General features: G+C 43.0%; 1 long non-coding RNA gene across 1 annotated transcript; it reads right to left on the bottom strand.

The window, feature by feature from the left end:
* Positions 1-7,808: 7,808 nt before the first annotated feature.
* Positions 7,809-15,718, bottom strand: LOC121065476. Its single transcript, XR_005817091.1, has 3 exons — positions 15,586-15,718; positions 11,792-11,948; positions 7,809-7,999 (listed from the first exon to the last, which is right to left on the bottom strand). It is a non-coding gene; the product is annotated as an uncharacterized LOC121065476 (long non-coding RNA).
* Between the last annotated feature and the right edge of the window lie 351 nt (positions 15,719-16,069).

Genomic DNA, 16,069 nt, shown 5'->3' with positions numbered 1-16,069 from the left:
TGGTCTTTCAGGAATGAAAACAAGAGATTTAATTGAACATCTATCCTGGAGCATTCATTCATTCTCTGATATTACATTACACATAAAAATGTCAGGATGCTATTTCAACAACAAGATGTTTCGTTCAGGCTGTGGGCTTTTCCCCTCACACTGTGTATTCCAAGGTCTGCAAAAGCTGGCATAATCATAAAACTATCACAATGATGAATGGATGGTGTTAATTGGTATTAAAGAATATTTATGCTGGACTGACTAAGTTAAAAACTTTAATTGGCGAGACACTTGGGCGATGACATCCATGGAGTCCTATTAGCACTGAATTGATGTAGGAGCTTATCCTTGCAGTTGATGGCAATACCTCACAGCAAAGGAAGTTGCAATGTAGACACACTGAGAGTGAAATTCTCACTTTAGATTTGTGCTACCGAGAGGTGCAAACCACGCTACATTCTGCATGGTCTGAATTGCAGATCTCTATTTAGCTGGACAACACAGACCTGCTGTTACAATTATGTCTACAATTACAACGCTCCAGAGTGTGCATTGCATTGTAATGCAGCTATTTACTTTGCTTTATGCTGTACCTTTTTGCTTAAGGCAATAATAGATCAACACACATATGAAAGTCTGAGGAAGTTGCTGTGCCTCATTACTTGAGAGCTCTGTCCTGAAGACAAATGCAAGAGAAACTCAGAGAAATTTAAGTTTCTTCCTACAATCATTCAATGGTAACTTGTGTGCTAATCTTCAGAGGGTTGGAGTTTTTTGTTTGTTTGTTGGTGATGGTGTTTTTTTTGTTTTGTTTTGTTTTTTTTTTCACAGCAGAACTTGTTATTCCTGAAGTAAATAACTCTGTGTCCCTTCTATTCATTATCTCCAGAATCTTCATCCAAATTTCAGAGCAGGTAACTCCAGTCCACACCTGGGACACTGCTGCCTTTGCTGGTAGGCTTGCAATCTGGGTTTCTGCAGATGTGGTCTATAAATAAATCCTCACATATCCTGAAACAGTACACAGCCCATTAGGAGCCTTTTGCCTTTTTTTTTCCTCAGATCTGCCCAGCAGTGATAAGCATTGTGGCCATGGAAGAGCCACGAGTGACAAAATTTCCAATGCATTTCTGCAGCCTTTCCAGGGGAGACTTTTCAAAAGCAGAGACCATACCCTACACTTACTGAAAAGACATAGATAAAAGGCCTCCAAATCCTCTGGCTACCTTAGAAAATTTCACATGAAAGTCCACTTACCCTTCTGCTGCACTGAAGAGCTTTCTTTATAGATGACCTCCAGTGCTGCAAGCCAGCAGACACTGAAAGGTACAAGGCTGTGAGGACAGACACTCAGTCACCATTTCCTACACTGTTTCTCCTAACTCCTCAGCACTTGAAAGCCACTAGTCTGATGTGGACATTGGCTAGAGTTATTTGTCCGCCCGTGGCTGCACTGAGTTGACTTTCGCTGACTACTCATCTTGGAAGGGAGGCCAGGCTTCCTGGGAATGCTGCACCAACACCCAGCACTGACAGTGCTGGCAAAGTGTGCAGAGATCATCAGGCTGCACCAACCGAGGCTGCATGGAAATTTGCTTGGCATGAGCTAGCCCCATTAGCAACACCTTGAATGGGAAAGCAACACATACATTACACTGGCTTGGCAAATTCCTTCATAGAGTCCCTCCTGCTCTGTCACTACAGGAAAAGCGTTTAGCAATATTTTGCTTAAATATAATAAGGAAGTTTTGTTTTAAAGTCTTTTTGTTCACTGTTAATGTCTCATTAACTCTGATCAAAAGCAGTCATATACTTGTTTCCTTAATATTACTTATATTTGACAGAAAGCAGCTGCAGGATACCTCCTCAAGTCCACTGATGCTTATCATCACTGTTAGGACTATTAATTCACTGCAGTATACTTTAATGTACTATAACATTTAGAAATGGCATTTGGATGTGCAGTAATATTATTTTGCACAATTAACCTCTGGTTGCCTTCCATATAAGCCTGTTCTAAAGAAATATCAGTTATGCTGTGTTATTTTCAAATTACATTGGGTTTTGTGCCTTTTTCCTAATAGGTTGCCCTTTCCTTAGAGAGAAGTAACACACACTGAATTGTAATAACACTTTATTGTCCTTGCAACACAACACTATAAATCACAGAGATAAAAGGAGATGAACCCATTCCTCAGCCTGAGATCAGACAGCTCTGGACCACAGTTCTAGATCCATAGGCTAGTTTTCAAAACAACTGAGGCAAAATGAAGGAAACCTTTTTCCCTGAAGAGGAAAAAGTATAAATAAATAAATAAATAAATAAATAAAATAAACAATTCCACCTTAAAATCTGTATCAAAGATGAAATTGTTCAGGTCAGGGCCATCTTGAACTAGAACTACATGATTTGTTTTATTCTTTTGTTCATCATGAAAATGGGAACAAGAGGTCTCTGTCACATTGTAGTGCAGAGGAAAATTGTGCAAGATGGCTTGATTGATAAGTTTCATCTTGAAGTCTTTTACTCTTTTTCTGAAACTGGTACTTTTCCAGAGACTTAGAGAATTACAAAAGTATAGGATGGTTCTAAAATCATAGAGAAATATTTTCTTGTTGATTTCATGAGAATAGAAATGTGTCACTGGAAGGGAAAGCTCCATAGCAGAGTTGTGGAGGCCGGCACTGAAATTTTCACAGAATCACAGAATCACAGAATCGTCTAGGTTGGAAGAGACCTCCAAGATCATCTAGTCCAACCTCTGTCCTAACACTAACAAAACCTCCACTAAACCATATCACTAAGGACTACATCTAAACGTCTTTTAAAGACCTCCAGGGACGGCGACTCAACCACTTCCCTGGGCAGCCCATTCCAATGCCTAACAACCCTTTAAGTAAAGAAGTTCTTCCTAATAGCCAACCTAAACCTCCCCTGGCGCAACTTGAGCCCATTCCCCCTCGTCCTGTCACCAGGCACGTGGGAGAATAGACCAACCCCCACCTCTCTACAGCCTCCTTTAAAGTACCTATAGAGAGCGATGAGGTCTCCCCTGAGCCTCCTCTTCTCCAGGCTAAACAACCCCAGTTCCCTCAGCCGCTCCTCGTAAGACTTGTTCTCCAGACCCCACACCAGCCTTGTTGCCCTTCTCTGGACTCTCTCGAGCACCTCCATGTCCTTCTTGTAGCGAGGGGCCCAAAACTGAACACAGTACTCGAGGTGCAGCCTCACCAGAGCCGAGTACAGGGGGACAATCACCTCCCTAGACCTGCCGGCCACGCTGCTTCTTATACAAGCCAGGATGCTGTTGGCCTTCTTGGCCATCCGAGCACACTGCTGGCTCATATTCAGCTGCCTATCAACCAGTACTCCCAGGTCCTTCTCGGCCAGGCAGCTTTCCAACCACTCATCTCCCAGCCTGTAGCGCTGCTTGGGGTTGTTGCGCCCCAGGTGCAGGACCCGTCACTTGGCCTTGTTGAACTTCATACAGTTGGCCTCAGCCCATCGGTCCAGCCTATCCAGATCCTCCTGCAGAGCCTTCCTTCCCTCGAGCAGATCGACACACGCACCTAACTTGGTGTCATCTGCAAACTTACTGAGGGTGCACTCGATCCCCTCATCCAGGTCATCGATAAAGATATTAAAGAGGACCAGCCCCAGCACTGAGCCCTGGGAGACTCCACTAGTAACCGGCCTCCAACTGGATTTGACTCCATTCACCACAACTCTTTGGGCCCGGCCATCCAGCCAGTTTTTAACCCAACGAAGCGTACGCCAGTCCAAGCCGCGAGCAGCCAGTTTCTTGAGGAGAATGTTGTGGGAAACGGTGTCAAAAGCCTTACTGAAGTCAAGGTAGATCACATCCACAGCCTTCCCCTCATCCACCAGGCGCGTCACTTGGTCACAGAAGGAGATCAGGTTCGTCAAGCAGGACCTACCTTTCATAAACCCATGCTGACTGGGCCTGATCGCCTGGTTGCCCTTCAAGTGCCTCGTGACGACATTCAAGATAATCTGCTCCATGAGCTTCCCTGGCACTGACGTCAAACTAACAGGCCTATAGTTCCCCGGGTCTACCCTCTGGCCCTTCTTGTAGATGGGCATCACATTTGCTAGCCGCCAGTCGACTGGGACCTCTCCTGATAGCCAGGACTGCCAATAAATGATGGAAAGCGGCTTGGCCAGCTCCTCCGCCAGTTCTCTCAGTACCCTCGGGTGGATCCCATCCGGCCCCATTGACTTGCGTACATCCAAGTGCTGTAGCAGGTCGCCAACCATTTCCTCGTGGATAGTGAGGGCCACATCCTGCTCCCCATCCCCTTCCACCAGCTCAGGGTACTGGGTATCCAGAGAACAACTGGTCTTGCCGCTAAAGACTGAGGCAAAGAAGGCATTGAGTACCTCAGCCTTTTCCTCATCTTTTGTAACTAAGTTTCCCCCCGCATCCAGTAAAGGATGGAGATTCTCCTTAGTCCTCCTTTTTGTGTTGATCTATTTGTAAAAACTTTTTTTGTTATCTTTAACGGCAGTAGCCAGATTGAGCTCCAGATGAGCTTTGGCCTTTCTAATTTTATCCCTGCACAGCCTCGCAACATCCTTATAGTCCTCTTGAGTAGCCCGCCCTCTTTTCCAAAGATTATAAACCCTCCTTTTTCTCCTAAGCTCAAACCACAACTCTCTGTTCAGCCAGGCCGGTCTAGTTCCGCGCCGGCTCGTCTTTGGGCACGTGGGGACAGACCGCTCCTGAGCCATTAAGATTTCCATCTTGAAGAGTGCCCAGCCTTCCTGGACTCCTCTGCCCTTCAGAACCTCCTCCCAAGGGACTCTGCCAACCAGTGTCCTGAACAGCTCAAAGTCAGCCCTCCGGAAGTCCAAGACAGCGGTTTTACTGGTCCCCTTCCTGACTTCGCCAAGAATAGAGAACTGAACCATTTCGTGGTCACTCTGCCCAAGACAGCTCTCGACCACCACATCTCCCACCAGTCCGTCACTGTTTGTGAACAGAAGGTCTAGCGGGGCACCTCCCCTGGTAGGCTCTCTAACCAGCTGCGTCAGGAAGCTATCTTCCACGCTCTCCAGAAACCTCTTAGACTGCTTTCTCTGGGCTGTGTTGTGCTTCCAGGATACGTCTGGGAAGTTGAAGTCCCCCACAAGAACAAGCGCTGACGACTTCGCGGCTTCTGCCAGCTGCCTGTAGAACTCCTCATCCGTCCCCTCATCCTGGTTCGGCGGTCTGTAACAGACCCCCACCAGGATGCTTGCCTTGTTGGCCTTCCCTCTGATCCTAACCCAAAGAGACTCAACCTTATCATTCCCAGCCTCAAGTTCCTCAGCATCAAAACACTCTCTAATATAGAGAGCCACACCGCCACCCCTTCTGTGCTGCCTGTCCCTTCTGAAGAGCCTATAGCCAGGCATTGCAGCACACCAGTCATGAGAGTGGTCCCACCATGTTTCCGTGATGGCAACCAAGTCATAGCCTTCCTGCTGCACGATGGCTTCCAGCTCCTCTTGTTTGTCACCCATGCTGCGTGCATTAGTGTAGATGCACTTCAGTTGGGCCATTGCCTTCTCCCCTGGCCTTGCCATTGTTCCCCCTGGTACAGCTCCAACAAGACTTATTTCAGCCCCATCCCCCTTCTTTCCTAGTTTAAAGGATTTAAATTTAAAATTTAAAGTTTAAAATTTAATTTTAAATTTTAAAATATTTCAGATGAGGGATATACCATTTTATCTTATTCAGGATATGATAGGCAAAAAAATCCAATCTCATTTATTAATCTCACTAGTGAAATGTAACAACACACATCAGTGTAGCTGATCTCACAGGCCTATCCTTCTGGAGGAGTGAATGGGAAAAATTGCATGTGAGATCTGTTTGGTGACTTACTGCTTTGCTGCTCTAGTCTGTTAAAATGCACAAAATTCTTTATATAGGTAGGAATTTATTTTTTTAACATCAGTCTTAGTGTTTTCTTTGAAGACCCAGTACTTCCTCAGGAGGGAAGCTCTCTAAGGCTTGACAACAAACAGCTATAATTCTGCTTGGTTTTGCTACAGTGTTTTTAAATGACTGTAACTCAGCTGACTGTGTTATTATCTCAATTATAATAATGCATCTGAGATCAAAATTTAGCCCAATTTATTTTTTCTGGTGTTTTATGTTGATAAAAGGAATGGATTTGGCTCCGCCAATTATGATTTCTGTTGTTTTATGTGTAACTTCAGCTGAAGACTGTCAGAGCTGTATCTGTGCATCTTCCTGCAGACTTTTGGCCCTAGGGTTTAGAGCTCCTAATATTTACAAAACAGATTACGTACAATTTGCTGACACAAATATACAGCTTTAATACTGCAAGGCTTAAAAATTTTATATTCATGCCTAGATACAGGATAACAGTGGAAGTGAAATGAGTAAAATTTTCCTTTCACACTGCCGGTTTTGTGGTAGGGGGATACAATTCAGCATACTTACTCTCATCTGGGTACCTCACTGCATTGAATTTCATCCAGAGTTATGAAGGTTTTCACCGGAGCATGCTCTTAATCCCCCTGCTTCTTGCTGGATTTTCTAATCTTGGACTATTATGTTCAATCATATGTGAACACATTTCTATGGCATTTGAGCTGCACAAAATCTTTTGTGTGTGGTTTCAAACAAGCTTTAATGTGCCGCCAAGTTTGTTCAGTTTATTCAGTATTTCCAAATGGGGAAAAATAAGTTCGCAAGGCAGAGAGGAATTGTTCCAAAGCCAGTGTTTATATAAAAGGAAGAGGTTCAAAACATCATCAACCTAGTTCTCCTCTGAGCTATACCTGGGAAAACATTTGGATTTACCTCGCATAACCAAGAGAAGAATCTGGGCTAATGAATTCAACCACGATTAAGAAAGCTACCTAAGGATTAGATTTTACGCAGCACAGATGTGAAATGCTGCATAAAGGCAAGGTTAAAAGAGATGAGTAGGATGGGCAATGCATGAAGACACTATCCAGCAGGCGGGGATGGCTGCTGGGTGGCTGCCAAGGCTCTCGTGCCTAGCAGGAAAACTCAAAGGAAGATCAAATACCCTGACCAGTGGTCTGGGGCTCACATGGCATCATAAATGCCCATTCCTTGCCCATTCGTATGTTTTCAACCCTCAGCAGTTGTGAATAACAGCAAACATGGGCGGAAAGGTTTGAGTGCCCATGTGGGACTTTGCACACCAGCTCGCTCTGGTCCTGCACACCAGCTGCTTCCATGGGTACACGGTGGCTTGGTGCACAACAGGGCTCTGGGAGAAGAGGGCTGTTCTTGAGGTTCAGACATGCAGGTGGGGCTCGAGAGACTGGGAAAGTCTGTACTATGGACATGCTGGATGGCCTGGGAGAGGATGCTGACGGCATTGGCTTCTGATGTTTTGTGCAGGCACCTACTCCAGCACAAAACAGGTGTTGCCTGCTGCTGAATCCCACAGGCAGTTTTTCACACTGATGCACATGATGAGCAAGATGCCATGCAAGACAGCAACAAGGTGAAACCCCAGTTCCTTTGGGGCTTCAGTACCTGCTCTAAAAAAAAGCATCATAAACCACACAGACATAAGGGCATAAGGAGGAAAAATCTCCCAACAACTGGATAATGTGAATTCCATGGATGTGAATGCCATCCATGCAACATACTTACATTGCTTTTCTTCTGGGCTCATCCACAGAAAAAAAAATAATAAATAAAAAAAAATAAAGACTGACTTTTTATTTCCTAAAACTCTCTTTGTGTGAGTTTTTTTTTTTCAAGGTTCATTAGAGCTACTTTTCTCTCCCTCTGCCCCGCTATCCCTTTTATCACCCACTTTACCCACCTATCTCTCGCTTTTCACATTGCTCTTCCATTTTCATGCTTCTCCTCTTCCCATGGCTTTGGCTATCACTTCTGAAGAGCCTGGAGTGTGTCCCTGGGGTCAGCTTCTGAAGAGTGAGTTCCAGTGCTTCAGGAAGGTGACCGATCAGTAGTTTTAGGCTTGACTGAAAAATCAGCAAATAACATAAACATAGTGAGATTTGTGCTTTGCACCCCTACACGCACAGCTTGGGACTCAAATCCTTAGTGGTAATGCAGCACAGAGGTCTGTGTTTCTGCAGGGGGAAAGAGAGAATTTATCTTCAGATGCATTGAGCTACACTGAAGGAATAAACACAGCATTTTTGCAGTGTTTATTGGAAGAAAAAACAACAACAACAAACAAAGCAACCAAAAACAAAAGAGATGTGTTAGGTACAGAGAATAATCCGTGGACAGCAACCATGGAGCTGAGCTCTGTGGGCTTGTTGGAAAGAGAGGAGGAGGAAAAATAGGACTTGTTCTGATGTAGAAGAGTCTCTCATGCTGCTAATCAATTCTGTGGCCAAATTTGCTATTGTGATCTGATGGTTTAGCTCTGCCAACTCCTGTAATTATCTCTATTCCCATTCTCCATTAGTGGCCTTTTCAAAGGATATGAGTTTTCACGGTGTCAGATTATGCCATGCAGTGAATACCACACCATCAGTGTGTTACAAACATAATACAGCATAAATGCTTTACAAATATAGCCTCTTGTGGCAGTCGGAATAACACAATGCTTACGTGTTTCCAGGCCTCGGGGTTACGGCTTCCTAACGCGTGACCTTTCCTCCCCTCACATCCCTTTCCTCACAGATTATAGTATGGCAGTCCTATGCTAGCTCGTTAGCTAGGGGAAAATTAGAGCATATGAAACGATAAGAAGGCATTCAGATATCTGCAGCTGACAGGTAGCACAAAAGCGCTGGAATAGCCAGGGGACATTGGCCAGTCGTTCGCTCTGCTTATCTTTCCCCCAACCATCATTGCACAAGGCGCCGTTTCAAAGAATGGCTCAACTCCAACCCAGCCTTCAGTACAGGTCTTGGAAACACTGCCACGAAGGAGCAATATTTTGAGATGTAAACAAAACTCACAGAAGCTGCATGACACAGCTACTGAAAGACCTGCTGTAGCTGAGAGTGAGCAGGTGGTATTATGATTGAAAGCACAATGAAATATCTGCTTTAACCAAAGGGATATGTTCTTGTTTCCCAGGAACTAAAATATGCCTCAGGGACCTTTTAAGTGCATGCACACATGCCAAGCACTGTATTTAAGAAACACAACATCACAAACAATATTTAGGAAATGAAACATAACATTTCAGAAAATGAGAAACACCACACTAAAAATTCAAAGCAACTTTTTTTGTTAAAAAAAAAAAAAAAAAAAAAAGGCAGCACTGAACAACCAGATGATTCCCAAGAGAATCTGATGATTAACTGGCTAAATCAGGACATCTGCAGGATGTAAGAATAATAGAAGGAAGCGGGAGTTTTGGCTACCACTTTTATAATTAGCAATTGTAATGATCTTAGCGGTGTCCTCCTGAAAGAACTTGAATATTCATGTTGAGGCACAGCATTATGTTTCAGCGCTTTTGGTAACTGTAGCCACTTGCGCAGAGTCAAGCACACACTCAAATCAGGAAGTCAAAATGAGTGTTCCAAACACTTTCTGCTGGAAATTGTAAGGAAAGCTGTTATTTGCATGCAGTAAGATGGGGAAGAGAAGCACGGTGTCCAAGAGTTCCCTTCGCATTTTCATTTTCCTAAATAATTGTCCTGCTTCCACATCTTTATTTGATTGCAGATGAAATTCAGACTTGACCCAAGCAAATGCAAAATACAACTAATTCTGTAAAGCTGGACTTCATAATTTCAGCCTAGACTAAAGCCAAAGGCACCCAAAGTAGCAGTTGATACCTACAAAAAGCCAAGCTTCTATCCTTTCTTCCTGACTGGATGCTAAGGTTTCATAACTCAGGCTGAGCCTTTAGGTTATACTGTGTAATTTGAAGTCACACTTAATTAGTAGTTTACTGGATAATCTGTCTGTTTCTCAATTTTACCAACTTTATGAATAAGTAGGATACATGTCTGGCCAACGTCCTTTCTCTGTGTTTGAGCCAGAAAGGAACAAAGATGGACGAGATGCATTGCCTCTTCAGAGAAACGTTTAGACAACCATTCCTCTGAGAAGCAGCAGAAAGAGTGCCCCCTATCTGCCAGCAGCTTGCATATGGCCAGGCAAATAGAAGTGATGTGAGGAGAAATTATTTCCTTTGCTCTCTTCAGGATCCTCTGTCAACTTGAGGCTACATGACTGTGTTTCAACTGTGGACACTAGGCAAAATGTACAACAGCCCAGTTAACAGATGAAAAACATTAAAAAACATCAATACACCTGTGATTTGCTTTTGGGGCAATTAAACTATTCAATTCTATTGAAGGAAAGATGGAAATCATCAGCTTAGCACCAAAAACAGGGATCTGTCTGTATCCTCCGCACAGAGGAGCAGGCTGACAGCTGCAGCGTGGCACCCACAGCAGAACCAACTTGGTAGGGTTATGCCTGGAGAGTGTTACAGGCATCCAACAGGCCAGCCAAGGTCAGATCCACACTTCTTATGGATCAGGGATTGGACTGATTTCCGTCTATTGCTCAAGCAATGAAGGGGCTACCCACAGAAGGACTGTTATTATAATCAAAATCCTACTCAGTCAATAAGAATTTGCTCTTATTACTGCCTTCTGTTCCCCTGCTTAATACAAAACTAAGTAGGCGTACAGCTTCTTCTGGGATTGCATTTTAACAGCTTATCTCTGCAGTTTCTCACACACTAACTTCTGTGTGCTTCAGACAGCACCGTGCCCTGTGAAGTGCATTTTGGGGAGAGAGGTCAGTTTTGAAATACAAAAGATATTTCCTGGGATGCATGTTTCTTCCCCAGGCACCTGCCTGCCAGAGTGGAAGTGGCATTGATGGTGTTTTTCCCTCCAGAGGCTGGTGTTCCCTTCACTAGCAATCTGAGTAGTGATGCCAGTGACTCCAGCAATGCTCTGTTCTTTGGGTAGCTGTTGCATTAGCTCAACTGCTCCTCTCCACTTCAGTTTTTGGTCTAGGGTTCATTTCCATCACTGTCAATATGCAACTCAAGCTCCATCAGTGTGAAGTTCAAGTGCTTAGAGGTCCCACTCTTACCCTGGGCTGGCCTCCAAATCTGCCAGGTGGTGAGATATTTTTAATGCTAGTACATAACATCTCTTCAAAATTTCTCTATCCAGCTTCAGTAACACAAACAAGTATCACTGACGGCCTTTCTCTGTCATTTGTACACCAGCGTATTACACTGGGTTCACTCAGAAGAGCATTTAAAATCATCCTGAGATAAGCCAAATACACTTGAAGCAAGGAACGCTTACCATATGTAAAAAAGATAATATAAATCTGAGAGACTATATTACCCAACAAGTCCAAGAAAATAATGCTTCATTGAAGGACTTCATGTCACAAGCCGTTGCAGAGCATTCTGCATGTCAGGATCATAAGTATACTTTTGGGCTCTGGTGTGTATCCTCCCCTTATGCATGAAGGCTGGCATGTAGTAAGGGCCCTTGCCAGTCAGGTGGAAGATGCTGAGCTTCAGTTGCATAATCTTCTGCATCAACTGTTGAATTTTGGCCACAACATTTACAGATGATGGCTTAAGTGATGAACAGTTAATACTGCAACTTAAGAGACCTAGCTTCCAAAATCTACTTTTGTAAGTCCAGACACATCTGTGCAGAGGAAATATATGTGAAAGCAGGGCAATGTCAGAGATAGAAAGAGTAGGAAGATCATTTTTCCCAGCATATTTAAATCAGAAATTTATATTTGCTCAAATTTGTAGAACCATATTTTTCACCCTTTGTTTGTTCAAGACTTACCTTTAATTCTACAGTAAACAGAGTTTAATGTTTAGGTCCAACTTGTACGTTTTGGACTGCATTCATCTACACAGATTTGCAAACAGCAGCAGTTGGACTCCTGAATACTGATGTGCTGATACTGGAAGAGCTAGCTCAGGGACTGCTTCGCCAGTTCCTGTATTAAATGAAAGTCAATGAGTAAACAAATTAGCAAGAAGGGGGTTTGTTTTTCTGGGTGTTTAAAAAAAAAAAAAAAAAAAACTTTTTTTTTTTTTTAGCTGCAATACAATTTGTATGGAGGAGGAAATAACCCAGTATTTGCATGGGTGACAAAAGCCTATGAAATATCCTACTTGCCCTTAGATGGACTAATCAGGGCCTATAAAGCCCAGCTGAGCTGCAATCACAACATTCAGGGAGGCCCCTCGTCCTCGGACAGCTGCTGGATTGGAGGTCACTGGGAAGGAAAAGGAGGAGCATCCTGTCTGCGCATATTTCCCCAGAAGAAAAGCTTTGCTGGCAAAGCCAGGAAAGATGCTTTTCAGTGATAGCTCCAGTGTTTATTGTTTTGCACAATATGGCCAGGGTTTTGGAAGGTGGTATCTGCATAGAAAGATATTGTCTTATAGAAAAGGGTAATGAATGGATCTGAGCTGATAAATGGCTTTGCCATTGTGTAGGAAGATGAAATAATTCCCATAATACACTGCTCAATAACATTTTTCTGCATTGCATACTTGCAAGCGGATTGTGTTAAAAAGCCACAGTGTACTGCAACCAGTCTCTTGGATCACTTCGTTAGGGAATAACGGGGGTGTTCACAATTCTGTGCATGTAAAGGCACAGCAAGCAAAGACTGTTGTTTGAAAGGTCTCTCTCCAAATAATAGGGTACTACATGTTTTCAGTGTAGGATTTTGTTGCTGGTTTGGTTTGTATTGCGATTTTTCTGCTCTCCTCCTAGCTCAGATATTAGAAGACAGAAAAAGCAAGAGAAGTGACATAAAAGCAGGAGAAGTGACATCAAAGCCAGATTTTTGTAAGTATGCTGACACTGATTCATGAAGGATTCTGGTATCATACAGCTCATGAGGAGACACAAAGGCAAGGGAGACAAGCACTGGATCTGAATTTAAATAGAAAGCTACTACTACATTTAATGTGTGGATAACATAACTGAAGCTAATGAAAATAATGGAATTCCTACACTTATGCACCACACATGGCTCTTGAAAGGACACAGGGTGAGCCAAAGGATATCAAAATTCCTTAATCCACTTAGGGCTCATGTTGAGAAAAAAAAACATAGGAAAGCTGACCCAACAGACCCTCAGGTTTTACCCTCTTTTGAGGCTCAAGGCCTATTGGACCCTATCTCCTACAGCAGGATGGATCCTTGCTTGTGCTTGTGCTGCACCCGGCCATGCCAGGTGATGGACTGCAATCCTCCAATTATTCCTGTCCTACAACATGCAGTATTGTGTTGTTTAGCCTTTTTTTTCCCTTTTTTAAATGTGATCCGAACAGATCTCTAAACCCCTTGCTGTCAGATGGATGCGTTTCCCCTTGCTCTGAATGGTTCCTTGCACACAAAGTATCTTTCACTGTGAGTCATCTTATCTCTTCCCATGCCTGCTGGCATTTTGACCTCCTTCAGCTTCAGTTTTCCTGCTGCCCTCACTATGCTTCCCATCTTCTCCACCCGCTTTGGCAGCGCTGCTGTCCAGGTGAAGCACATGGCCTGCCAGATTGGTTGGAGCAGCCTGGCATCCTTTCCCTCATCTTGCTAACAGGATGCATCACCACCCCCATCGCCTCCTTTTCTCTGGGAGGACTTTTTGCCTTCTGCCTGCCCCGAGGTGACTGAGCACGAGCTTGTAATGCTTTGATAAAGGGTATCGTAGCCCTGGGAAGACTCATTTACTGTAGTGGAAATAGCATTAAAGCATCACCTTGGGTAATGGTCATGGTAATATAGGTCAGTGGGTGAGGCAAGAATACTCGTGGATAATTTAACTCCCTATATGGGCACACTTTGGCCAGGGAGTGAAAGAGTACGTTAAATAAGGAGAGCCCATTGACTCTGAGGTAGTCTTCTGCACGGATAAGCAGAAGATTGACATGCCAGGGTCAAAGCACAATCTTTTGCTCCTCGAATTGGCATGATTTAAGTGAGGGAGAATGCAAAGGGAGAGCACCGCTCTGGATTGCCTGACAGTAACTTATCTCACAGCTCAGCTCAGAGAGTATTTCAGGGTAAATACTTTTTAAAATGCATTTGCTTCATTTTCCATTTGAAAATTGTTTATAAACATGTTTTTTGCAAGTCTTTTTGTCATTCAGAATGAATTACAGTTAGTGAAACTCAAGTTTAGGCTCATTCACAGGCAGCTTATTGCAGGTTTTCAAAAAAGAAATTCAGTCTGATCCAATTTAACACAAAGATCACATGGCTTGCCTTCTTTCCTCAATTGGATAATTCTTTGATTCAGTTTTTTTGATGTGAATATCAATTATTCACTTGAATTTTAACATTCTAGTACTACTTGATGCTATTATAGTAGTATATGCTGTTTTGGCAAATATTTCTGTACAGATATTACTTGTCAGAAAATTTATAGCATGAAAATTAGAACCAAGGAAATGCAGAATTTCTTTCAAAACACAGATGAATATTCATGAAAGCATTACAGTGTTTGCCTCTCTCTGATGTTCAGTGTTGCTCATTCATCTACTGTGGGAAGGATATAAGCTGAGACATGATACTTCAAGAGACCGGTTAAATGAGAAACAGGGGAGATTAAGTTGTAAGTTATAAGATGACTGTAAAACTCCTGGGCATTTTGGGGCTGCAAAGCCTTTATCTAAAATAAAAGAAAATTCTACTGGGTCGAATGTAGGCATTATGTAGACAAGTAGCTCAGAAAAACAAACAAAAACAAACAAACAAACAAACAAACAAAACATGATATTGAAATCTAAATTACTGCAAGAGCACTGGTCCACCAGTACCTTGCAAATGGGATTATACGGAGAATGCAGAGATTTGCCTGGGTCTCTGCAGGAACTGAAGCCATCATAGCCATGTCTCCCAACACAGTCAAAATTTACCCAACAGGTAAATAAACTTGTTGAGTAAATTTTGGGTAACATGTTGGGTTAATAAGAGATTGCAACACTAAAACAAATTCAAGTGAGCTGAATTTTTCACCAACTTTGAGGACCTTGTTCTGAGTTGATGACATGGAGAAATCTACGTTAGAGTTTGATACAACAATAGTTAGGCCAAATGATTTATAGGAAAAAGTTAGGGAAGAAATGGTGTGTACAAACCTCTCAGTAGGTTGCTTTGATAAGAAGAGACCAAGTTGACCAACCAGGAGCACACTGCTAACAACAAAGCTGTTAAAGAATATATTGATTTTGTCTTGAATTAATTTTTTGTTTTGTTTTGTTTTTTGTTTTTTCTTTTCTTTTGTTTTGCTTTGTTTTCTTCTAAGATAAGTTGCATGGGGCAGTCTCCTGAATACAGTGGGGTCGAGTACATCCTGCAGAAAACTCACAGGTTTGTCAAGTCAAAGGCAAATAAGGCTTTACCAGTGGTTGCACTATGGGATTGTTGTCATTTTGAGCCCCGAGTGGTAAAGGTGAAATAGCTGTGCAATTCTATACTTGGTTCAATCTCTTCGAAACCAATATCTGGAGGAATGTCTGATCACAGTTCCCCACTTCAATACAGTTGCAAAAAAATACGCAAGTAATTAGCTGTGATTTCTTTCACATGTGGGGGAGCTGATATGAAAGCAACCTCACCTCCACACCCCAAAGAGGGAGCTCAGGCACCCAGGTGCAGAACTGTTTCACCCCTTCTTGTTCTGCTGGACAGTTCCTGTATCTGCAGGAGAAACCACGGCAAGGACAGAGACACTGAAAAAAAAAGGAAGAAGTGAACAACAAACCTACAAAGAAAAAAACATCCGGTAGAGAAGGTCGGGTAGAACAGCTTCAGAGAAAAAGCCTGGAGAGCTTTTGGGCTGGCTGCTAGTTCAAAGAGATTTTTGCTCACGGCTCTGTTCAATTTTTATTTTTTTTTTTTTTTTAGTTGCTGCTGTTTGATTCCTGATGTAATCAGTGAGAATAAATCAGGATGCATGACAGATACCTAGTTGCAGTATGAATTTCATTTCCTACTGGACGGGGCTTCAGCTAACTCTTCAGATCAGCATACGAGTTAACCTCTTTGGAAACTGAAGGAAATGCAACTACTGTCCTCTCTGTCCTGTACAGAAGAGAGCAA

This window comes from Cygnus olor, chromosome 2, assembly GCF_009769625.2.
Source record: "Cygnus olor isolate bCygOlo1 chromosome 2, bCygOlo1.pri.v2, whole genome shotgun sequence".
Taxonomy (NCBI): Eukaryota; Metazoa; Chordata; class Aves; order Anseriformes; family Anatidae; genus Cygnus; species Cygnus olor.
Note: the sequence above shows the minus strand (reverse complement) of the source record. Positions and strands in the feature narration are given on the sequence as shown.